Here is a 26,281-nt window from a genome sequence, read left to right as displayed (position 1 = left end):
CTTGGCAAGATCTAGATAGGCTGTGTGAACCACCGTATCCTCACCTATGGCTTTGGTGACTACTTCAAAGAAGTCTATCAGGTTTAGGAGACATGATCTGCCTTTTACAAACCTGAACTGTGTGGGGACCAGAGTTTAGAGATCTCCAATGTATTTGTTTATGAGTTCCATGATGATATGTTCCATGGCTTTGCAGAGCAGGCTCGTCAGGTTAATGGGGCGATAGTTCCCGGTGTCTTTAGTGGCCCCCCCCTTTGTGAAGTGGGATAACCGTTGGAGTGCACCATTCAATGGGCACAAAGCCTGAGGTGAGGCTATGATTGAACGTGGTACTTAGGTGGGTTGCCAGTTCATTCTGTAGTTCATGTGTTCTTGGCTTTGGAGAGTGAGGTTTTTACCTGTGCAGCCATGATTACAGGAACTTTGCATTCTTCCAGTATAAAGATGGGCCATTTAGGGGATGAGAGTGGGGTAAAGTTAGCACTGAACCTATCTGCCAGGATGTTGACCATTGGTTCTGTATATTTAGTGTCATTGTGCTGTAACTCAGAGCAGATCTGAGTGTTGCCATTGAGATTCTTGACATAGCTATAGAATGTTTTGTGGTTGTCTTTAGAATTAGTGGTGATTTTGTTTTCATAACTAGCTTTGGATGATTTTATGAGGGACCTCAGCTTCAGCTTCTTACTGAGGCTGACCAGGGAGTTCCTCCAATCATGGGATTTTACTCTTTTTTGAAACAGTTTCTTTCTTCTGTTGTAGAGTTTGTTTATGGCAGAAGACCACCAGATTGGCTTCTTTTTTTGGAGGATAGCATCTAGGTTCTGTGAGGGATAGCATGATCCATGCACTTGTGTAAGTGCTTATAAAGTGCATTTGTGTAGGATTCAGCAGTTGTACCTCTATTGTCCATCTGCATGGGTGTTGTGAAGTTTGCCACTTCTGACTTAAGAAGCGTGAAGTTGGCTTTTGAGAAATTTTGAGTGTTGGGTTGTACCTTAATATTTTCCAGTGTATCAAGAAAGGAGGAGTGGGAATCCTGGGGCATGGTGGGGGGTCTGTGGCAAGCTACAATCTGGATTGTGGTTTTGCCTAGAGTTAGTTGAACTTGGATAATCTCGGATGCATTATGCTGAGCAACTAGCTTGGAGGTGTGGATATCCTTAATGAATATGGACATGCCTAAACCTTTAGTGTTTCGGTCCGGGTTTGGTGGCCAAAAGGTGTGGTATGAATTATAGCCTGGTAATGCAGGGGTGCTCTCTACAGCTTTGAACCAGGTCTCTGTCACTGCACAGATGTCAATGTTCTCCATTTTAAGGAGTGCCTCGAGTGAGTGCATTTTGAGGTTTAGATGTCTAGCATTGAGTAGCATTACCCTCAGATTTTGCTTGCTTGTACCTGTTATGGTGCTGAATTTGTCATTTGAACCTTGCATAAAAAAGGCACTATAGGGGTGGCAAGAGCCTTCTGCCAGTATTCGGAATCCCAAGGTGCAGGCCATCTCTGGCAAAGAAGTGTGGTCTGTCGATCATGTCATCCCAGGTAGACAGATACTGGATTTCCTTAGAATGACACCAGAAGCTTAGCCAATTGTTAATGTCAATCATTTTGTCTTTGTGCTGTGGTATCATTCTGGGTGATGGCAGGATGCTACTCAGGGCTTGGGTCATACCTGCCTGGGCTACAAGATCGGAGAGCTCCTCCATGTCTCTTTTCATGTAGTCCAGGGAGGTACGTCTCAGGTCATTCACACCAACATGGACAATGACAGAGTCATATTTGTACTTGTTCTGGAGTGACCTGAGTGCGTACGTTATGTGGCAGAACCTGGCATCTGACAGGCAGCTGACAGTAACTTTTTCCTTGTTTAGTCTGGTGAGTGGAACATCAGTGTGCCAGACTATAGAGTCACCTATGACTAGAGTGTTGGGTACGTTATGCCTTATGGGCTGTAGTTGAGTGGCACACTGAGTATGTGGCTATGTGTCATTTGGGTTGTGTTGGGGGGTGGAGGTTGCTTTCATTGTTGCTTTGGAGGTCTTGGTTGTTTGGGTAGATTTTTACTGAGAGCCTCCATGAATGTAGGTGTGTGTTTTGTGCTTCTGTGTGTGTGTTTTGCTGGTGTAAGTTTTGAAGGACTATGTGATGAGTGTGGTGCGCTGCAAGTGTTTACCTTCTCCTCTTGACTGTCTAGTCCAGTCTTCGGTGAAGAGAGCTTTGCTTCCAGTTTGGCTATATAAGTGCAACTCTCACAGGTCGTAGTGTTGGGTGGTAGGAGGAGAGGGTTGTCTGTGTACATGAGGCAACTGCTGCATTGTCCCAAGATGCCCAGATTCATCAGGTAGACAGGAGAAAACACCGGGAGCTGACCTTTGGACATGCCTGAATAGGTGCTTGTTTATTAAGTACTAAAAACTGTTTTCCTCTAGACAAGTGAGGAAAGTTGAGTGCTGTAGTATTTTGTAACTTATTTAGTGCTTACAATGAGTTCTGAACAAGTGCTGAGCTCAAAGAAACAGATTTGAGTGCTAAAACTAAAAAGCTGGCTAGTTGCAAGGGAAAATTTGAAGAGCCGACTTTATGGTACCAGGCATAGTGGGGGGGGGGGGTTCAGGAGCTCACAAACAGTCCTGGACACAGAAAATCTGTATCTGAACAAGACCTGCCACAGGAAAGGGGGAAGCAAGCTTAATTTTTTTTTCAGTAAAAGTGGAAATGGAGAAAGCTGGAACAGAAGTTAATTCGACATTAAGAATCTGAGTGTGTTGGCCTTCACAAATGTTCTCTGTTAGATTGAATGAACTAATGACACTAGACTGGGAGGAGTGTCACAGATCGAATATACAGTATGAGCGGGCAACTGCAAAGCCACCAAGTATAAGAACACCACAACACTAGGGAGGGTGGGTTGGAAAAAATTACAGTTCCTAGCTGTAGCCAGTTTGAGTGAGCAAGTTTTAAACAGATCAAGGAGCAAGCAGACTCTAGAGAATGCTTTTAACTGTAAACAGACAAGTATAGTAATGCACACTATTACAGTTCCTAGCTGTAGAACACAGAAACCTCAAAAAATCAAAAATGCACAGAAAAGCTCGGATAGAGCACTCACAAACAGAAAATATAACTCTCGGTATGAAAAAGCAGTTTACAGTTAAGTAATTTAGTAAACATGCAATTAAAGTAATGAAACAATATCTAGCAATGAAAAATACAGTTAAAACAGTACATAAATGCAGTGAAACAATAAAAAAAGCTGTATAACAGTGAAAAATGTAGTAGATCAACTGTATAGCACAATTATAATTGTTTCAGAAGTGCAGTTCAGTGAAATAAGTGTAAGAAATAACTTATCCTGCTCTTGGAATCTTAAGGAATTTCCACTTAGTTTCAGTAATGAAATACAATCCACAGCCTGAGCAATACAAGCACAACCTTTTCAAGACACAGGGTTTATATACCAGTAAGAATGGAAGAGTTAGAAGATCAAATTACTACTCAGCCCCTGCTATTACGCAATCACTCATACTACAGAAGGTCAGGAGGCCTTGTTACTCTCAATAATAATGAAGACAATCAGCAGAAAATGGCTGCCAGAAACACAGGAAACTCAAACAAAACTACTAGCCTAGGCAACAGGCCTCTAGCAAGATTATGCCACCTGAGCAGAACACAGAAACTTCACTTTAAAAGCACAGAAAGATCACCCACAAAGAGAAAATACAAGTCTCAGTATGAAAAAGCAGTTTACAATTTAGTAATTAAATAAAAATGCAATTATAGTATAAAGCCAAGCAAAATGATTCATGCTCAGAAATTATGAAGGGGGATAATAACGGCACATAATGTTATGAACTTGTACTGACATCCACACAGGAATGAGTATTCTTACTTCTCAACAACTCATAAAACATGGTCTCATATTGAATTTGTGTTAAATTCCTACACAAAGGATCTAAGGGACAGGTGGGTCAAGCAAAGAACAATTGCATGTCATTTATTAAATGGTGTCTGTTTAGACCCAGGGTATAGCTACCTAAAAATGTCTAGATGGCAGAAAAATGTACTACTAGCAGATGATGTAATCAAAATCCTTATAACAAGCCACACCTAAAGCCTCAAACCTTATCTTCAAAATCAAATAATCTATGATATGTACATAATTTAATCTACAAATATTTATTTTTATTTTAAGTTTGTTTACCAGGATGGTCCAACAGGGTCAAAAAGAAACCTGGAAGAAAAGCTCCAGCTACAGACTGTAAAAAACAAACTTTGCAAGGGTTTAAAGCAGTAAAGTATAAAAAACAATATTTAAGGAGAAATAATACAGTATAGCATACAACAATAAAGTATAGTGTACAAAAAGTAAAGAAGCAGTAACAATAAATTACAATAGAAATGCAAGTAGTACATACGCTGAGATGGGGTAGATGTGTTAACAATTTTAGAAATAGAAGGTAAAACATTGTATGAACAGAGGGCTAGAGGTACAAGTAGTATATACATTTAGGTTTGATAGAAAAGTAGAATTTTTACATAGTAGAAGGTAAACATTGTAGGTATACTTCAGTATTGTATTTAAGTACAGTTGAATATCATATGTACACCATAGAAGGGTCAATCAGCTAGAAAGAGAGGGGGATAATAGAAGGTAGATTCTGAAACTATGGCAGGAGCCCCCCCCTTTTATTAAAAACTATAAATCATAAAAAACAGCCTTTTCTTGCAGTGCTAAAAAATCCTTCTAAATACCTTATATTTAGCTTTCACTTAGGTTTTATAGTCACTAGACAAATACAAAACACCAAAATTGGATGTCCTATCATGTTACAGCAAAAAATATGACATGGAACCAGCCTTCTCACAAGACCTATCCAAAACATCCGAATGGATGAACATTCCATTTACACTGATGCTGTTAGAAAAAAAGTAATTTTCCAAACACAGTTACGCTAACAATATATAATCTTTACAAGGTAGCTTCAGCTACAATAAAAAGCCAAGAATTTGAACTCATAACCCATGCAAATATTAATAGGCACTATGGAAGTATGCCTGACATCTCCTATCTATTTCACCTATCATTAGAGTCCTTCTACTACATTAATAAGCACTCACACAAGGAGAGAGAGTGGGGAGTCCGAATGGAGAGATGAAAAGTCAGCAAACAAAGGAGAGTAGTAGTGCTGAAACTGAATTCATCCTTAAGTCCTGGTGAGTACCTTCATGAGGTGGACCCTGTTTTTACATAATCTCACCAAGGCAAAACTGATATATAGACTGTATTTATATAGCATATATCATGGACAGAAGTAGGCTAAAATTTTAAAAAGATAGCTGGGTGCACAAGACCCAAGATAAAAAAGTGCCCAGCCCTGGTAGGCACATTGATGCCAGGACTGGAAAAGATGACAGTGTAGAATCCACAAAATATGGAAACATTCCTACAATGGGGCCAGGCCAGGCCCAGGGGGAGGATGCTCCCCTTGTTGTAGAAGGAAGTAGCAGTCCACAAAAAACACAAAAACTGATAGGCCAAAGAAGAGCCATAAAGATGATAAAGTGGACTATTGAGGATAAGAAAGAAATTATGTATTGTTACTATTATGCAAAAACCCCAGAATTTCCAGACACAAGATATACAACATGATTAAGAGAGAAAATGGAGGAAAGAAAAATACTTCCGCAAGAAAAAATATCAGACGCTTCAAATGAAATTTTGTGTTCATTGATACAACAGATTTGTGAAAAACAGTATATAGATCAAGAAACCTTGACCTGTTTAGAAAAAGAAGCATCTGAGGAAGTGCAAAAATATAAACAACAAAACCAAGAGATATTTGAATTGTATAAAAAAGAAATATAGACATGGAAAAGAAAGAGAGATTTGATATGGTGCAATATTTTTGCAAAGGAGAAAGCCAAATTAATCAATGTGAAGAAGGCAGTTCTAAAGATATTCAAAGAGAAATACAAGAAAAAGCATCCAGATATGGAAAATTTCACAATAAAAAATAACATCACAAAGATGGAATGTAGAAAAGAATATTAGTAAAGCAGAAGTTAAAAAAATAGAAGTTGAAGTTCTAGAGTACCTGCGAAGTGAAGAATTTGGTGTACAAGACCTAGCACAGGTTACATCACAGTAGGATGGAGTGAGTCCCCAAAGCAAGTAGAAACAGGAAGATCAGGAAACATCTGAAGAAGACATTTGGACATGGGAAAGAAAAAGAGATTTAATATGGTGTAATATTTATGCAAAGCAGAAAGAAAAACTAACCAATACAAAAAGAGCAGCATCAAGGATATTTGAAGAAAAATACAGGCAAAGGAATCCAGACATGGACAACTTTACAATATAAAAAATAAGACAAAAAAAAGTAGAAAAGAAGATTAGTAATGGAGATGTTAAAGAAATAGAAACTGTGGTCATGGAGTACCTGCAAAGTGAAGGATTTAGTATAGAAAATTTAATTCAGAAAGCACCACAACAAGATAGAATAATGGATATCCAAATTAAGGGGAAATCAGTGGAACAGGAAGCAATTAGTCAGGTGCCATATGAAGATAATTTGGAGCCTTCCACAGGAAACCAGTTTAAACATTCACTTGAAGATAGACAGTAAGGGAAGGAACAGGAAACTGTGGAAACTCTGATGCAGTCAATGTTGAGGAGTAATAGGCCAGTGAGTTCCCATATGACAGCGCAACAGATGGCATGGGATGAAGTTGAAGAGAATGTGTCATATGAAGATGCTATAGAATTTTCTATAGAATGCCCACAGGCATTGGAAAACAAGGGATGTGCCCTTAGTTTTGAAGAAAATGAACTAAGAGAAGAGTTGCTTGATTTAATTGACATAGATATATCAAGATCAATGAAAGAAATAGACTGTAGAACATTAATAAAATACAAGAAGTCAGAAGTTTGATAAAACATATGAACACAGTAATTAAGACTGTTCATAGAGTCTCTCTCTCTCTCTCTCTCTTTCATATTTTCCTGATTAGGGGTTGCCACAGCAGATCACCTTGTCCGCTCATGATTGGCAGTGGAGTTTTACGGTGTCGAGTTGCCAGCCCAGCACCCAACCTTCCACAGAAGGCACACACATGTACGCACTCAAGCCTAGGGCCAATTTTAGCGTGTCCAATCCACTTGCAGCATGTCTTTGCGGATGTGGGAGGAAACCGGAGCATCCGGAGGAAACTCATATGACCACAGGGAGGACATGCAGACTCCGCACAGAAGACAACCCAGCCAAAGATCAAACCAGAGAGCCCCTTGCTGTGAGGTGACAACGCGACTGTTCATAGAGTCCCATGTGATATAATAGAAGTAAACAGGATATGTTACTGTGCAGCTAAATTAATAACTGATAAAGTTCTACCACAAGAACAGTGGATAGTGAGGGAAAGGAAGGGGAGAAATTGAATACCATCATGGAAATATCGAATAGAGAAAACTATAAAGCAGTTAAGACAAGAAGTGTCACTCTTAGAAGATTATAGAAGAGGGAATATATAAAAAAATACTAAAAATAAATGGATAAAAGCAATGCACAGTCTTAGAACAGACCAGGATCTATCATGCACTATTGCAAATAACAAACTAAAAATTTCAGCACAGGTGGAAAGACTTAGAAGGTGCGAAAATAAATATAAAGGAAAAGTACAAAATAAGCAATTTATTGATGATCCAAAAAAGCTTTATAGAGAACTGGAAATAAGGTAAAAGGAATTGAAAGACCACCAAAAAAGAAGAAGAAATAGATACACTTTGGAGAAGTATCTATGAAGATCATGTGGAACATAACAAAGATGCTAAATGGATAGAAGAAGTTAAAGAAAGAATAAGAGGTTCAAAGGTATAGGATATGAAATGGGATGAAGTAACAGCCAGAGAGATTGAAACAAAGTTAAGAAAAGCCTCTAACTGGAAAACTCCAGGCCCAGACGCAGTACTTAATTTTTGACTGAAAGTATTAACATATTTGCACGAAGATTTAGCCATGAGTAAGAATTATTTATATGCACACCCCGAACAGACACCAACCTGGTTAACAACAGGAAAAACAATGCTCCTACTTAAGAGTGAACCTGCAAGCTTCCCTAAAAATTATAGACCAATAACTTGCCTTCCGACGATGTATAAACTATACATGGGAATTGATACTGACAGAGTTTATAGTCATTTAGAAGAAAACTCAATTATGGCAGTAGAACAAAAGGGCAATAAAAGAAAGTCATACGGAACAAAGGATCATTTGTTGTTAAATAAAGTCATAGCGGAGAACTGTAAAAAGGGGAAGAATCTAAATATGGCATGGCTTGACTACAAAACAGCACTTGGTAGTATCCTACATTCATGGATAAAAGAGTGCTTAAAAATGTATAAGATACCCCCTACACTGATCAACTATATTACAGTGACCATGAAACAGTGGCAGACCACTTTGCAATTAATCCATGATAAAGGACAAATTATTATCCCAGGGATAAAAATTCAAAGGGAGATATTTCAGGGTGACTCTGTCACTGCTGCTATTCTGCCTTGCTCTTAACCCATTAAGCTGTCTACTTAACAGCTTAGACCATGGCTATAATTTGGCTCCTAAAAACAACAAAGTATAAAGACTTCTCATCTTCTCTTTGTCAATTATTTAAACCTGTATAGCTCATCAGATGTAGAACTGAAAGCACAACTGCAAGTTGTCAAAACTTTTTCAGATGATACAAGAATGCCATTTGGTCTTGATAAATGTGCAAAAGCAACCTTTAAACCAGGAAAACTGCAATGTCAGAAAAAACATCAGTTTGGGACATGCTATAAAAAAAAAAAACTTGAGCAAGAGGGAGTGTATAAATACTTGCGAAATGATAAAGGATCAACAATAAAACACAAACAAATGTGAATAAAACTTAGTAAGGAATATTTCAGAAGACTTAAATGAATCCTGAAAACAGCACTGACATCTAGGAACAAAATTCAAGCTATAAACCAGTTTGCACTTCCTGCCCTAACTTACAGTTTTGGAGTGATTGACTGGCCTCAAAATGTGTTGGCTAGATTAGATAGGAAAACAAGAAGGATGCTTTATGCTCACCAAATGATTTATAAAAATCAGGGCATACCAAGATTATATATTCCTCGTTCTGAAGGAGGGATGGGCCTCCTTGAAGCTGATTATATTTATATATCTGTAATAGTGGGACTCCACACATATCTGCTGAACTCACAAGACCACACATAGTGAAAGTTTTGAAACATAAGGAGAATAAATCTAAGATGACTTATCTGCTTAATTTAGCAGAAGCATATCGGCATCAAGCAGGAATGGAAATCAATCCAGAAGTGGATAAAAATCAGGCAGCAACTGAATGTGCCAAAAAAACAAAAGAAAGAATATAACAATAAAACACAAACAAATGTGAATAAAACTTAGTAAGGAATATTTCAGAAGACTTAAATGAATCCTAAAAACAGCACTGACATCTAGGAACAAAATTCAAGCTATAAACCAGTTTGCACTTCCTGCCCTAACTTACAGTTTTGGAGTGACTGACTGGCCTCAAAATGTGTTGGCTAGATTAGATAGGAAAACAAGAAGGATGCTTTATGCTCACCAAATGATTTATAAAAATCAGGGCATTTCAAGATTATATATTCCTCGTTCTGAAGGAGGGATGGGCCTCCTTGAAACTGATTATATTTATATATCTGTAATAGTGGGACTCCACACATATCTGCTGAACTCACAAGACCACACATAGTGAAAGTTTTGAAACATAAGGAGAATAAATCTAAGATGACTTATCTGCTTAATTTAGCAGAAGCATATCGGCATCAAGCAAAAATGGAAATCAGTCCAGAAGTGGATAAAAGTCAGGTAGCAACTGAATGTGCCAAAAAACAAAAGAAAGAATATAAGGTGAAGGACCAGATGAGAAGGCAAGAAATGCGGAGAAAGCATAAATATAGTTGCAAGTATAGAAAACTTCTGGAAGAACCTCATGTTGATCAGGAACGAATGCAGGAATGGCTAAGGAGAGGCAAATCCAAACCAAGAGATGAAAGGTTAATATTGGCAGACCAAGATAGCGGGCTATGTACACATTGGTTTACAAAGTCCATTGAACATGTGGGAGAAACAGATAAATGTAGGTTTTGTAAAACCAAATTGTAAACAGTTGCACACCTTGTTGTAGGTTGTGACATACTAATGGCAGAAGGACTGTATACTGAAAGGCATAATAATGTGGCAAGATTGTTGCACTGGGGATTATGTAAACATTATGGCATTGAAGTGGCTGAAAAACACTGGAAACATGAGCCACAAAGCATCATAGAAAATTATGAAGTTTATATCACATCCCATTACCAACAGTTCAAAAGATAGATGCTAGAAAACTGGATATTGTGGTTCAAGAAAAGAAGACAAGAGTAGCATTGATCATTGAAATCGCCACACCCAGTGACTACAGTGTCTTGCATACAGAGAGAGACAAAGTCATAAAATATCAGGATCTACAGGCAGAAATGAGAGCAATGTGGAAGAAAGATACTCAGACAGTTCCAATAGCAGTAAGAGCAATGTGTCTTATAAAAAAAGAATATACAATTGTATTTAGATATGTTACCAATCCATGTAACTCCGTACAAATTGCAGAAGGAGTAATTACTGAGGACATTGCGGGTGCTCCGAAGAGCACTTTTGATTGACATCAAAGATTGAAACAATACTAATTTCATAAACTTTAATTGTACTTTGACTTAGGAATGCGGTCCATTCCTGCATTGTATTAGAAACCCAAAAGACTTGGAGAAATAAAAAAAGGAGTGAGATACAGTGGTATAAAAACAAGAATGAAGGCATTCACTGACAATATGCTGTTGTACTTGTAGAACTTGATTATAATAATTCCTCTCCTACTAAACATTTGCGGAGAATATGGTAGTGATGAGTTAACCCTATTAATATCTATACTGTGGTAACTAGAAATCATGTACTTTTCAATATGATACTGTACTTGCAGAACTTTGTTATAGTAATTCCTCCCCTACTAAACACTAATGGAGAATACAGAAGTGATGGGCTAATACTATTAACATCTATACTGTGGTAACCAGAAATCATGTACGTTTCCTCAACTTTGCAACTTTGGAGAACATACCAATACATGTATAGGCCTAAAATATCTAGGTTTCAAATATCACAAAGACCCCCAGAACATTCAAAAAGGCAAACATCACTAAAATACTAGAGCAACTCCAGAAAGATTTAATAGGATGGTCAAGATTCCACTTTACTCTGTGGCCTAGGATCATATGAGTCATATATGTTAAGAATAATGGGTTTGAATCTATTTAACTTTTAACACAGGCATTTTAAAATCCATGTGTTGTTAACAGTGGTGCAAGTAATTACAAGCATCATCCTGATCAACATGAGTGAATAGCTATACTATTACATTTACCCAGTGTACCTTCTTGCTAATTCAATGTTTAGCTGTCCAACCTTCTGGCTTTAGAAGTACTTTTTTTGCTAAAATGATACACTAAGTGTAGAAGCTGCTGCAATTCACTGTGTACTTCCCTGTTTACTGTGCCTCTAAGTGGGTCAGAAATTAATACTAGGATGACTGTCCTTGTGGACCATGTTAAGCCTAGCCAATGAACTCATGTGAGAATCAAACCCTGCACTTTGTGTCTATAAGGCAAACATCTTAACCTTTATGCCAACCTCCCACCTATATATAACCATGGATATCTCAGCTTGTTCTACCTGCTTTTTCCCCTCTTAACCAACAACTTTTGTTCTCTTATTTTCATTTCAGTCCACTTACCACTACACCATGGTTCTTACATTAGAAGTGGCTGGCTGGACTTCTTTCTCATGAAATCTTAATGACCATGATCCAGGAAACGACAAATAAATATATGACCAGTGTAATTTCTCAACAGAGTTATCTGTTGCTATAACATGTTTCAGTTCTTGCAATTATAAATTTGTGGCTTGTACACTACTTCTGACCCTCTCCTAGGTTCCTCCTCACCAGCAAAAGTTTACTTTTTAGCTCATCTTTTCTTTTTCACTGTGACTACTCAAGTTTAGAATACATTTCCCCTGTAAAACCCATCTAATTTTTGCCATTCTGATTGTAATCATTGTATTATGTTATTCTATTAATGTACTGACCTGGTGCAAAACTGAAATTGATGATTGTTTTCTTTTCACTGCTTTGTCCATTTGTGGCACCACCCACTCTATTCACCCTTGTTACACTCGGGCTCACTCTGTTCCCCTACCCTACCCCTTACCACCCACCCCCATATCAATAACATTTGTTCTCACCATAGCTCTTCTCACCACTACAACACACCCAAACACATTCATCTACAAATCATTCCCAAGTTAACTAATTCCTCAACATCACCTTAGACTCACAAATTACATAGCAATTAGTCAACTAATCTCCTCATTAAACTCCCCCATTTTAGCCCAGGACTTTTTCTGTCAAACACCACTTATATTTTAGTATAATAACTTTTAATTCCTTAGCACAAACACCTCCCTTTTTTCTATTATATCACTTATCACTAATACAATGCTCCTCACCTTCTGTCTTTCCTTTTACCTCCTACTATACCTAACTTCACTTTATAGTGTTCGAAAGCACTTACATAAAAAGTTTTTTGTTGGAGTATACACTTGCCTTTGTTGTTCTTTGAGTTTGTTTGTGTTTTAGGTTTTTACAGTTTGAGATATGGCAAGTGGGTGCTCCAATTCTTTGTCTTTATTCTCTCAAGAGAATGCAATTACTCATACTGAGGTGAACACTGTAGGAGATTTAACTCTTTTAATACAACAAGTGACTTCCAAAGTGGATGCCTTACTGGATAAATGTGACCATTTTAACTCCCTTCCTTGTGGTCAAGAGAGAGCTGAAGCTAATTCAAGTGTTGCTGCAGCTACTTCTCCAGGTTTATTATCATCTTTAATTGGTTCTAGGCATGAGAACTGTCATTATTCCACTGTTGTATCTAACCCTCCAAGAGGTGGAAATGAACAAGGTAATTCCTTAGAGGTGAGGGACTTTAACATTACTACCCCCTCCCTCATTGATTGCCTAAATGAAGTCGTTTCACTTGATGTTGGTGCAACTGGTAGTGCAGTGGGTTCACAGGTTACAGCACTCAGCATTACTATTGTCAACAATTTAAAAACATTTGTAAAACATTTGACAGTAAACTTTTTAAGTTTAAAAAGCTGCAACTTGAAGTGTCTTATCTAACTGAGTGTGTTAGATTAAGTCTCATTCCTAAGGACCTTCGACAGTGGAAATATCCAGTTGGCCTAATCTGTAATTCTTCCTTACATAAAGAATTACTCCAACTATTTGATAAGCAAAGTTGTGACTATCTTAATGTGCTCATTAGGTACTATAATGAGCAAATGGAACAACTGAAAATGGAACTTTTGATGCTTGAAGAAAATGTTAAAAAAGGCGGATTTTTTGCGGTACAAATATGAATCCAATCGTATCTTTGCTAGTACTGATACAATAACTAAATTAAAAGAAAATAAAAGGAAGACAATGGAAAGGGATAGGCGGGATTATGCTAATGGCACCACATATCCCCTTCCTCCTGTTGCTAACACTCAAACTGCCGTGGATCAATCTACATCCTCTGATGAGCGAGAGGATGGGTTTCTTGACATTGATTTAGCTGATAACCAGGATATTCCCTCTAACAGCAAACAAGGCAATGGAGGTGATTTCAGCGTTAATGGGGTGAGACGAAGTGAAAGGTTGAACCAGAAGAATACAAAGGGCAACAAACATGTTTTTCAGGTTGGCCAACAGGGGAACTGGCAGAGCATACTGAGATGCCATTAATCCAACCAACCCAATGGTCAGAAGAAGAGGAACAAGCGACATCACTGATTTCTAGTGATCATTTGATTTCCAATTTCCCAGGGGGAACTTTACCAGCATTACGGATTTTAACCATCTCCACTAAGGATTTTAACATTTACAACTACACTAACTTTGAACCATCTGCTGAACTAATTGAGTTTCTTGCTAGGGGCCTGTCGTTTGTTCCTTCAAAAAGGGCAGACTTGGATGGAATCTTACTGGACTTTAAAGTATTTATCCGTAAGTTAAATCTTCCCATTTTGTTTAGTAATTTTAATAATTTCAGCAATGACTTTAGGGTTTCGAGTGTCATTAATCCCCCTTTGCATAATGTGTTGGCAGCATTTGAAAAAATATGTGAGGTTAAAATCAAAACGGCTTTAAGCAACCGACTTCCTGTGTTTGTTAAATCCAATGTTTCACATGTTGAAAATGATGTGTTGGAGTTATTAAGGTCACAAAATATACGACTTCTAAAGCCTGATATGGGTGGAGGTTTGATCTTTATTGACAACAATGAATATGAGAAACTGTTATTGTCTTTGTCTTGACCTTTTATGTTGTAGTAATTTGTGGAACTTTTCTCCCCGGGCCTCCACTGAAAATGGACATATATCCAGCTGGACTAGCCCAGTCAACAAATGTAAAATAAAAATAAAAAATAAAAATTTTACAGATCTTAGAAACAAACACCTTTGAATGAGTTTAATGGGGCTGTACGTAAAGTACATTTTTTGATTAATGAGTTATTTATTGAAAATAGGATCAATGTGGACATGTTAAATTACTTAGTTATGATTTCTCCTGTTACCCCAGTTATGTTTGGCTTACCCAAAATCCATAAAGATGTGGTGAATCCACCTTTTCACCGCATTGTAGATGGCAGAAAATGTATGACATACGAGTGTGCCAAATTGGTAGATTGTAAGTTTAAAAAACATTTAAAAGCAGAGGTACAAATATGCCATGATTCTTGGGATTTTTTGGACTCACTGATTAGGGTACAATTTGATGTTAATTTTAATTTCCTAACAATTGATGTCAAGGATTTGTATGCTGTGATTCCTCAGATTTTAGGCATCAATTGGGTTAGGGAATTTTTTAACATACAAAGGGGTATGCAGTGATGAGATAGATTTAATTGAGTATTTGTTGGACATAGTGTTGTCCAACAACCATCTCATTTTCAAGGATGAATACTATCTCCAAAAAAACGGGGTTGCCATGGGGTCCCCCTGCAGTGGGAGTTTTGCCAATTGTGTTATGCCATGGTGGGAACATGAAATACTCTTTAAATTTAAACTATTCAAAGAAAAAGTAGTGTGGTATACCCGGTTTTTTGATGACATTTTTATCATTCTGAATAGTGGTTATGGGACAGCCCTAGAATTGGTCAATTTCATGTCTACTTCTACTTCCTTTCTTAGCTTTACTTTTGATTTCAATATCCAGGCTATTTCTTACTTGGATGTTCTGTTAAGAAAGGATTTATCAAAAAATATGTACACATCACAAATCTTTAGAAAGAAAACATATTCTAACTCTTTTTTACATTTTAGTAGCTCCCCCCCCCCGCATGTGAAAAGGGGCATAGTTAAGGGTCAAATGGTGAGAGCTGCTAGAATGATTTCTTTGGAACACGATTTCATTAATGAATGTGAGACATTGAGGGACATGTTTATCAAAAGAGATTACCCTATGACACTGGTGGATGAAAGTTTATTTGAAGTTAGAAATAAGAGATATAATAGTTGGTTTAAACCTAATTTGAGTGTTACCTCAGTTATTCCATCATTGATTTGTGATGATCCTGACAATAGAACGACACAAGAACTCTTTAGTGATTCAGTACTAGTCATTAATGGTGACCCTGAGCCAATCCCCTTAAAACTCTTTACCACTTTTTCTCTAGATTCCTACTTTTTGAAGGATATCATAGAGAGTTTTTGGTTTATGTTGATGGAAGACCCTGCTATTCATTCTAAAATACCAGAGAAATTGAATATAGTTTTTAGGAGAGGTAGGAATTTGAAAAACATCTTGGAGAATAAGTTACAACTCCCTCCTCTTTTTTCTGGTATGTGGAAATGTGGAAAATGTAATTTTTGTAAATTTATAGCTGTTACAAAGACATTTTCCATTAACAATGGTATATTTAAAATAAGGGAGAAATTTAACTGTAACAGTGTTGGTGTTGTTTATGTTGCACAGTGTCAGAAATGCCCTGGTTTCTATATTGGTAAAACCGAGAGGCATTTCAGACAGAGAGTGTATGAGCATCAATACAGCATCAACAAAAAGAACCCTAATAATGCTTTAGCAAAGCATGTGGTTGATTACCCTGAGCATCATTTTTTTGTATTATATCATAGATCAAGTTAAAAATGGAGTTCGTGGAGGACTATGGCAGCTCTTACTGGAAGAGAGGGAACTACATTGGCAGTTCAGGTTGAATGCTTTTGTGTACCCGGGTCTTAATGATATTTGTTGTATAAAATGTGTTTTGAAAATGAAATCACTAGAAAGATGAGGGCATAAAATGTATATACACACACATATATATATATATATATATATCTATATATATATATCTATATATATATATATATATATATATATATATATATATATATGTGTGTGTGTGTGTGTGTGTGTGTGTGTATGTGTGTGTATAAATACATATGTATATATTATTTATTTAATGCTGTATGTTTGAAACATTTTTAAGTGTATGCTGATTATTTATTGCATTTAAAATGGAACTGTTGATATATATTGTTTTAGCAAATGTTTTTAGGGTGTTTTGTACCTTTAATTGGTTAAAAGGGTTATGACATCATGGAGGGAGTATTCTATATATTTTAACATTTGTAAATGAGATGTTGTCTGATAAAGTACACTTATTTATAGTGTTCGAAAGCTCTTACATAAAATGTTTTTGTTGGAGTATACCCTTGCCTTTGTTGTTTTTTAACTTCACACCAGAAAAAACTGTATTTCCTACAAACCTACATCTACTATATCTTCACAATCTCTTACAGCTCCTCTGAAGTATCCTCTAACCTATATGCAACAGTCATAATTCTATGCATTAAAGTAAGACTCCTTCACCCAGAGAAGAACAACAAAGCAAACTTTGCTTTAAATTATCAATGCAAATCAAAAAGGAAACAGCAACCCAATACTATTCCACATACATACTCTAACCTCCACCAATGCAGAGACATACATCCCAAACCAGGTCCCATCACCTCCCCTCTTAAGCCCCCAAATTCCAATAAATCGCTGAACTTTACAACCATTAACCTTCAAAGTATCAGAAACAAAATCCCAGACTTACATGCCTGGATAGCTCACAACATATCTGATATTATAGCCACAACTGAGGCATAGTTAAACCCTACATTTAAGACACCAAATTCCTACCCCAATGCTTTGCTTGTCTTAGATCAGATAGACCCTGAAAAAAGTTGGAAGTGCCACTCTGATATACCAAAATACCTTTACTATAGTCCCATATAATAAGTCTATCCCACATTTTTCAACAGCTGAAATATTAATTTCCTTCCTAAAAATAAATAATTGCAGGAGCCTCTGTATTGTAGTCCTATATATCCCTCTAGGCAATAACATTCTTATATTAGAAGAAATCCTTGCCTGGATAACAAACTATATAAAAAATTGAAACAATCATTCTGGGAGATGTAAATATTAACTGGCTAGATATCTCCCACCACCATCCTGCCTCCAATATCAACCTAAATAACTTCACCCAGCTAAATAACAATATAACTAGACCCAACAAAAACAATGGTAGTGGCTCAATCATGGATTGGAATATGGTCAACAACCCAAATAGAATTGTCTCCATTGAAATACTCCCTAATAGTATAAGTGATCACCTACCTGGCTTCATAATATGGAAAACTACCCCAACACTCAGTAAACACCGATATAAACAAACTAGAGACTTATCCCATTTCTGTCCAAACAAACTTAACAAAACTTTACTAAGCATCAACTGTAATGCATTAAAATTCCTTCCCCTAGATGAGGCTGTTGAATTCTTCACCTCTACATTTCTGAAGTCCAAAACTATCAAGCTCCACTCCAACAAAAGAGAGTAAAAACTAATCATGGCAATTGGCTTAACAGACACACTGAGCAACTCACGACTGCCAGGGACAAAGCATGGAAATTATGGCAAAAAAACAAAAAACCCTATGACCTCTTACAATATAAACAACTCTGTAATCAAGTAAACTTAATCATTAAAAATAAAAAAGAACACTACCTTAATATACAATATCACCATAAGCAAAACCCCAAAAAATTCTGGCTCTCCATCAATTCTTCACTAATCCCAAGCTCAAATATTACTCCTTGTCTCCATGTAAAACACTGACTGAAATAGCCTCACTTTTTAACTCATATTTCATTAATATTATAGCCAATGTAACTGCCACCTTTCTGCAAACCAGCTCAGCTCCTTCTAATACACCACAAAAATACCTCTAATCTCCCTTTACTAAGCTTTTCTCTTTCACCTATACCTACTGCCACTATAAGAAAACACTTCTTCTTAAACTGAAACCTGGAACCATTGCCCCAGACAACCTACCTCCTGAATTCCTACAGATATCTGCCAACTCTGTGCTTATTCCTTCAGCAAACTTCTTAACAGATCTATTCAGGAGTTCCACATACCCACAATATGGAAAAAAGCATATATTCTGCCTCTTCAGTCAGGAGGCAATAACACAATGTTTCCAACTTTTGACCTATTGCTATCATCTCATCTGTTTTGGGACAAGACCATCTTATTAAAATGCATATTAATTTCAGTTTATTAATGATGCTATAATATGATTGTTAAAAAGCAAATATAATTTGTATGCAGGGCTGGGAAAAATACAGCTTCATAAGCCTTAGTATTACTGTTCATTTTAAACTGCATTCTTTTAGTATGTAATAAGAGAGAATAGTATGTGTTGCATGAAGTGAGGCATGTAGTTAATACAAAAAGGAATTTGTTAGCCTGACTCTTCCAGGCTAAGTGTGGATTGTTGCTAGGGTAGGTTTGAAACATCCAAGTTCAGAAACAAGACCCTTTGGAAACAGGTGAATCATGTATAGGAAGGTGTTCACGTGAAGTCTAAGGTGAAAATCATGAGGAATGAAAACATTTGCAAAGTTTTCTATAGGACACAGTCATTATAACATCATGAAATTGCATGAGCAGTTTGATAAGAAAATGTATAAAATTACAGTTTTTGTATGTAAAGTGAGAATGCTTCATCAAAAATTATGAAGACTAACTCCCAGCGCTGTAAGAATAACATTTCTGTTTGCACATCCTGAAGTGTTGCTCCTGACTAAAGGCAAATAGGGTAAATTCTTAATGTTATTTATTTATGACTTTAACAATTTGGTACCGTTCTCTAGATCTGAACTTTGGTATTGCCGCAGGGCAGTTCTGGAATAGGGCCCATCACATATTTTCTGCGAATTCCACACTGCTTTGTATGGAATAGTCAGAGACTCAGATGTGCAGCTATTTGTGGTGTGCAAATATACTAGCCTTGGCAGGGAAATTGTTTTGTAAGGGGAAAAGGGTTGGTTTGTGGTTTTTTTTCTTCTTTTATTTTAGACGATTTTAGTGAATGTAAGTGCATAGCTGTGTTTGTAGTATAAGTGCATGACTGTGTTTGTGTTTGACTGAGTGGTTGTAAGATATACAAGTAATAGTGGGAGGACCCCACAGTAAATGAGTATAGTAAATGTATGTGCACATACAGTAAAAGACAAATTAACACAAAGAGGCACCTTGCGTCGAGGGCGGTACCCTCAGGATTGAAAGTTAAGAAGTATGAGAGATGTTTTTATTCTGTCAATGTATGAATGTATGAGAAAAAGAAAAGAAAAAGTTAAAAGCTAAAAATAAAGTTAAAACAAGTTCATGAGCCCATAGCATGATTGAGACATAGACTATATACTGTTAAAACAAATTCATGAGCCTATCATATGATAGGATGTAGAGGTATGCGTTGTTAAAGTAAATTCATGAGCCCAAAAGCATGCTGGGACTTAACAGTGTGATTGTGTGAAAGTACCCTCAGAGAGTCTGAAAAAGTGGTCAGTTCTGGACAAAGTACCTATCTGCCCCATTATCCCAACCGCAATGCTGGAGCTGTAACTTTTGAGCTTGCGCAGGGATGAAAGCAAGGGGGGTTCTGTGGGAAAAGGCTGATCAAAACCTCTCCTCTGTTGCTGCACGGTGACAGACTTCCTATCCTTCTCTCCCTGTATGGCGTGTGGATTGCTACAGTTATTTTGTCTTTGGAATTGCCAGAATCCAGGAGTTGTAAGGTAAGCCTAACATTTTTATTATTACTGATTTATAAAATAATAAAAATGGGAGCAAAGATAAGCAAGCAAGATCAAATCCCTGAAAAGGGAACACCTGCATATTTTATGTATTTTAATTAAAGGAAGGAAAATTGTAACTATCTGTATGACTGGTTTCAGCTTACTAAGAATTGTGCTGATGGGGTATTTCCATTAAATGGAACGTATGATAAGACTAAATCGCTGACATTGAAAGGCATTTTAGGAAAAAAAAAATCAAAGTAAGTGGGGAACGAATGACAGCGTTTTATTTTTGGTACAGTAAAGCACTTAAAAGGGAAAAGGAGTCAGCATTAAGAGGGTTGCAGGATGTTAATAAGAAATTTTCAACAAGTAAGAGAGGTTAAAAAGGCAGTACAGATCAGTAAAAAGGAATCCCTTTATCCTGTCTTAGCAGGTTTGGAACAAACTGAAAATGTCCAAAAACCAGAAATGTCTAAAGAGGATAATAATCCTCCAGTAGCTACTGCACCCCACTCCCATATGTACCGGTATGGGTGGCTCCTGTACAAGATTCTGCTGTTTCTCAGACCTCTGCATTTTTTTGAGCAAAAGGTCAGCATGGTATTGTTACATATCAACTTAGTTTTGCTGTTAGCTCTCATCTTTAGAAAAGCATCTGCAGTTAAAAAGTTTTTTTTTCCTTCCTTCTTCTTAAAATTTCTGTTTGCACATCCTGAAGTGTTGTTCCTGACTAAAGGCATACAAGATACATTTTTAATATTGTTTATTTATGACTTTAACACACCCATCTCAAAGATTTTGGAAAATGCATTCACACTTAATTTCTTCACTATCTGCTTCACAACCAAATCCTTTCTCCCCCTCAGGATGGTTTTAGACCAAGTCACAGCACTACTACAGCTCTTACATCCTTCATGGGCACAGTTAACCAGGCCCAAGATGCTGGAAAAGTTGTTTCTTCTTTTTTTCTTGACTTTTCTAAGGCCTTTGATACAGTCTCTCACTCTCTTCTTCTCACTAAACTCCCTGACATAGGCATTTCATCCTCAACCCTAGACTGGTTCTCAAACTACCTCACAAATAGGCAACAAACAACAAAGAGGCAACATTCTTTCTCTCCACTCCTTGACACAACCACAGGTGCTCCCCAAGGACCCATACTAGGCCCCTTCTGTTTAGCATTTATATCAACAACCTCCACACCCCTCTTAGTCAAACGACTGTCATCCAATATGCAGATGACTCAGCCATCATTTGTGCTACGAACTCCTCATCTGAACTACAGCAATGCACGCAAAGCTCCCTCACTTCCACTGAAATTTGGACGACCAATAATCTCACCCTATACCCCAAGAAAACTAAAGTAGTGATTTTTGCCCCTCCCCAAAATATGCTTCCCTAAACAAGGAAGAATTTACTATTCATGCTAAAAATAATACTATCATTGAGGTTGTACCAAATACAAAACTACTAGGTGTTATCACAGATGAAAAACTGACATTTAACTTGCATATTCATACTAATATAAAAAAAAAAACAAAAAAAAAACACACACATCAAAAACTGGGCATCCTCTACAGACACACACACTTCATCAACCACTCTGCAAAACTATCCCTAGCCTTTTCCTTTCTTTTACCATCTCTTCTTTACAGTGCCTCTGTCCTTACCAATATTCAGTTCTCTCTGAAATCCAAACTTGACTCGTGCTACAATAAAAGTGTTAAATTTGTAACCAATGCAAAATATTCATCTCACCACTGTTCCTCATTATGCCTACTAAATTGATTGGAACTCCCACATCATCTTACATACGTTCAATTAACCACTGCACACAACTTTATATTTAAACCATCAAACTGCTTTGCCCCTTCTTCTCTTCTTACTCAGTATCATCCAAATGCATCTCTGATCCAATAATCAACTGCTCCAGAACGTATAAAAAACAAACCTTTCAGCCAGTGAGATGATGTACTCCTTTACTATTGTAAAACTATGGAACACCTGCCGACCATCAATTAGGTCTACCAGCAATGCAGCTCTCTTTAAGAAATCCCTAAGCAACACCTTTCCTCTCAGTGGCAATGCACATGTGCCAAAACTGCACTTCCCATAACCTGACTCCCTCTTCTACCACTACCCTACACCTTCTCTAATTAATAGTCTATTATTGGTCTTTATATCTCAAAACACTTAATTACAGTGCTTGTACTATCTGCTATATTTGCTCACCTACACTTAAGCTCAGGACTTCGTAAGTGTTACGTATTTAGACTATCTTGCAAGAACCCAAGCTACTCACACGGGTGACTTAATTATCCTAACTTGTTATATCCAAACTTGTGATATTCCAATTGTGTAAACCACTTTATCCTTGATATTGTAATCTGTCATAGTACTCAGATCTTTACCATGCTCAAGCTATTATCAGCTGCGATGTATGCATTGTATGTAATGGTCACGTTGATCTGTTGTATTCATACTGATCATGCTGATTTGTTGTATTCAATGTACTGCATCTTGAATATTGTAGGTATTGAATACTGCTTGTATTGAGTATTTTAGTGTGGAGCTTTTCTCTCTGAGCCTCGATTGAAAATGGGCTCATTATGGCCCAGTGGGCCATCCCAGTAAACAAATGCAAATAAATAAATAAATAGTAATTCTATTGAAGTATGTGGGTGATCTTCTGACCAATTACTAGCTGTACATTTATTTCATCAAACAAATTGGTAGTTTGTTTTATTATTTTGTATTTCACCAAAAACAGTCTATGGAGTTATAGTAAGATTAGCAAACAGTAGGGTTAAGGAGGCCTCATATCTCCACTGTTGTCTGATACTGGAGCTAGTATTTTTAGAGTTTTTGGGTATGGAGTACAGGAAGCTAGTCCCTTGCACACACACTGTTTTTTGTTTGATTTTATTACTCAGTGGTCAACACATTTGCTTTGTCAGAATGTGTTCAAAAAACTATTTCATGGAACTGATATAAACTCAAATTCCCTTGTAGAATTCTTTTTATAAAAAATACAATTAATGATCCAATTTAAACAAATATATAAAATAATAATAACATTCTTTTTGGGACTATAACAGACAATGACAGAGACTAGAAAAACTGACATGTTGTGATCTAAGGATTCTTGGTTTCAAACTGTACTACAGAGTTAGTAGACTGGTAAAACTTCTGAAAGAAACAGAAAATGGCTGGTATTCAATTTGTGTAATAGGGATTAGTAGGAGTAAGTATGCTTATAAAATACAGTGTGCCAATCAGGACTGGCCTTAGATAAAATGGCACCCTGGGTTATGCACTCCACAGTGCCCCCCCAACTGCCCATTGCTACATCACCCAGTGCTCCTCTGACCCCCAACATCTCAGCCTACCCACACCATCTAGATTATTTTTTTCTTCGTTTTCTTACAATTTGTCTTGCTCTTCATTTTTTTTCCTGCGCCCATTCATTCAGTCCTAACGAGGCAAGACTGCACTCTAATAACTGTAAAGGAAGTAGCTGCATTAAGCTGGGGGCTGGGATCCAGTGCGGGTACAGATGCTCTGAGATGCATTTTACATCCTTTTCATCCCACGCTGATCTGAATAAAAAATATGATGAATAAAAAAATTAAGTGTTACTCTTCATCTTTGCTTTTATATGATTAATAAAAAATTAAGTGTTACTCTTCATCTTTGCTTTTATATGATTAATAAAAAAAATTAAGTGTTACTCTTCATCTTTGCTTTTTACTATAACCTTTTATCACACCCAACCTGAACAAGTCTAAACCATAATAAATGAAAAAAAAATAGCTGCATTAAGCTGAGAGTCTGCAGGCCACTATGCTCCCAGCAGCCATTGGGTTCCAGATGCTCTGAGGTACATTTCTCAGTTCTTTTTTTTTTTAAACAAAGTTTTCATCCAATGATGACATGAGCAAAAATTATTATTAAGGAAAGAAATTCAATGTTACTCTCTTAAATTACTTTTCCTGCACACTTTCAACATACCCTAACTGACCAGGACTACTATGAACTAACTATGAATTAAATAACCAAGCAGAACTGTGGAAGCTGCATGGTTATATAGCCTGAGGTACAATTTACAAATTTTTCCAACCTTTCAATCCAATGAGGGCCTGAACAAAAATGAATAAGGAAAGAAATTCAGAAATATTTTTGTTTTTATTTTATTTCAAGGAAGCAATCTTTTTATCCACAGCTTGATGCTCAAAGCTCACAAGACAGCATTCCACAATAAACAGAGATGAGTAATACTTGCATGGATAAATAAACCATATCTGGGAATAATACTCATTTCCCTATCCCCCTCTAAAATAAATAGCTACCTTTTTTGCATCCCCTCTAGTGTCAAAAAAGGGTACAAGTTAAGGCATAAATGGCCATACTCATACATTTTAAGTTGCTGATGTCATACAGATATACAGCATGCCTCCTCAACCTCTACCCTAAGAGGCAGACACTGTTTATGTATTCCTGTGTCAGATTTGGATGACAATGAAAAAAGTAAATAGAACATAACATATTTAACCTATTGCTGCCATACATATATAGAGCATGCTTCCTTACCCTCATTCAAAACATAAATAGCTGTATAAGCATATGATTTTTGATTGGGAGGACTCTGACAAAATAATGATCACAATACTGGATTTCAAGCTGGTCCTAGACTGTATACTGCTGCTATACAAGCTGCATTGGCTCTCTGTGCACACATCTGACATTTTTAAAGAAAGAATAGAGATATGACTGTACTGTCACCACACCAGCATAAGTTATAAAGACCTGTGCGCACTTTACAGTTAGAATGACAACGTCCCCAGCCTCACACATAAGTTATGACAACCTTCTGTGCACAGTTTGGAACAAGGTTAATTTGAAACTAGGTAGGCTTCAGGGCAGAGCCCACTACTAAGCCATTTATACAGCTTTGCCATGTGCAGGCTACCAAACTCAAAAAAACTCTGAAAATCTGAATGTTTTATAATATATTTTACATCTTATGTTTTGAGGGATGACTACTTAAACTAAGTAAAGGTCAGTTACTTTCATCAAGACAAACCCCACTCCCACAGAGCAGTTATAGTTACTTTGGTGTACAGTTCAGAAATGAGACTATGAAAAAAGAGGATAACTAGTCAATGTATTTCACCTTTGCTCTACACAGACATTTGGCACTCATTAAAGTATTCAGAGTTGCTTCACACAAATCATATTAATCATACAAAGCCAGAATTATGAGCAAACAGCAGACATCTTGTAATTTTCCTCCAGAAACATTCTCAGCAATTATACCTACTCTTTACATATTAGATGCCCAGTTAAATTGCACACTGGTCTTGCAAAGTCAGAAAGTACTGTTTGCACTGAACAAAAGACAAGAGGGTCAGTTACATCCATTCAGACAACTGCAAACTCCACCCAGAAGTTATAGGCTTTTTATACACATTTCAGATGTCTGATTGTTCATAGGTTCACAGATTCATAGATGATTACTGTCTAATGGCCTCAGAGCCCTTACAAGCCTAGCCATATATATCCTGAATTGCTCCAATTGTCAGTAGTTAGGTGAGTGAAGTTCACAGAGGTAAGGGTATATGGTAGTTAATAATGACTTTCTCTGGAGGGACATGGGTGCCACCCCAGGAGTGAATTTGGGGTCACCCATTCATTGATCTCGGTTGCATTTGAATAGGATCAGTGAGGGGCTCTGTTTCACATGAATTGGAAGCTTGTTCCAGAGAAGTGGCAGTTTCTGAGAGAGATACAACATATCTCTCCAACATAACATGTTCATGTCAGAGGCTAGGTTAACATCCCTGGAGCAAATTACCTTTGTTTGTGCTATTTGATTTATGAATGTGTAGCATTTCTATCAGGGCTGGGTCAGAGACTGCCCTGTAAGCCAGCCACAGGTCACCCCTTAGTAACCTGTAGGAGACAGAATACAGTGACAAGGCTT

General features: G+C 37.0%; 1 protein-coding gene across 1 annotated transcript in view; it reads right to left on the bottom strand.

The window, feature by feature from the left end:
• LOC122791475 (butyrophilin subfamily 2 member A1-like) overlaps nucleotides 1-26,281 on the bottom strand; it is a 797,187-nt gene that overhangs the window by 704,664 nt on the left and 66,242 nt on the right. The gene's annotated exons all lie outside the window — the stretch shown is intronic.

Source organism: Protopterus annectens, chromosome 17.part0 (genome assembly GCF_019279795.1).
Source record: "Protopterus annectens isolate FY-2018-M chromosome 17.part0, PAN1.0, whole genome shotgun sequence".
Classification (NCBI taxonomy): Eukaryota; Metazoa; Chordata; order Ceratodontiformes; family Protopteridae; genus Protopterus; species Protopterus annectens.
The sequence above is the reverse complement of the archived record's forward strand: the minus strand, read 5'-3'. Positions and strand labels throughout refer to the sequence as shown.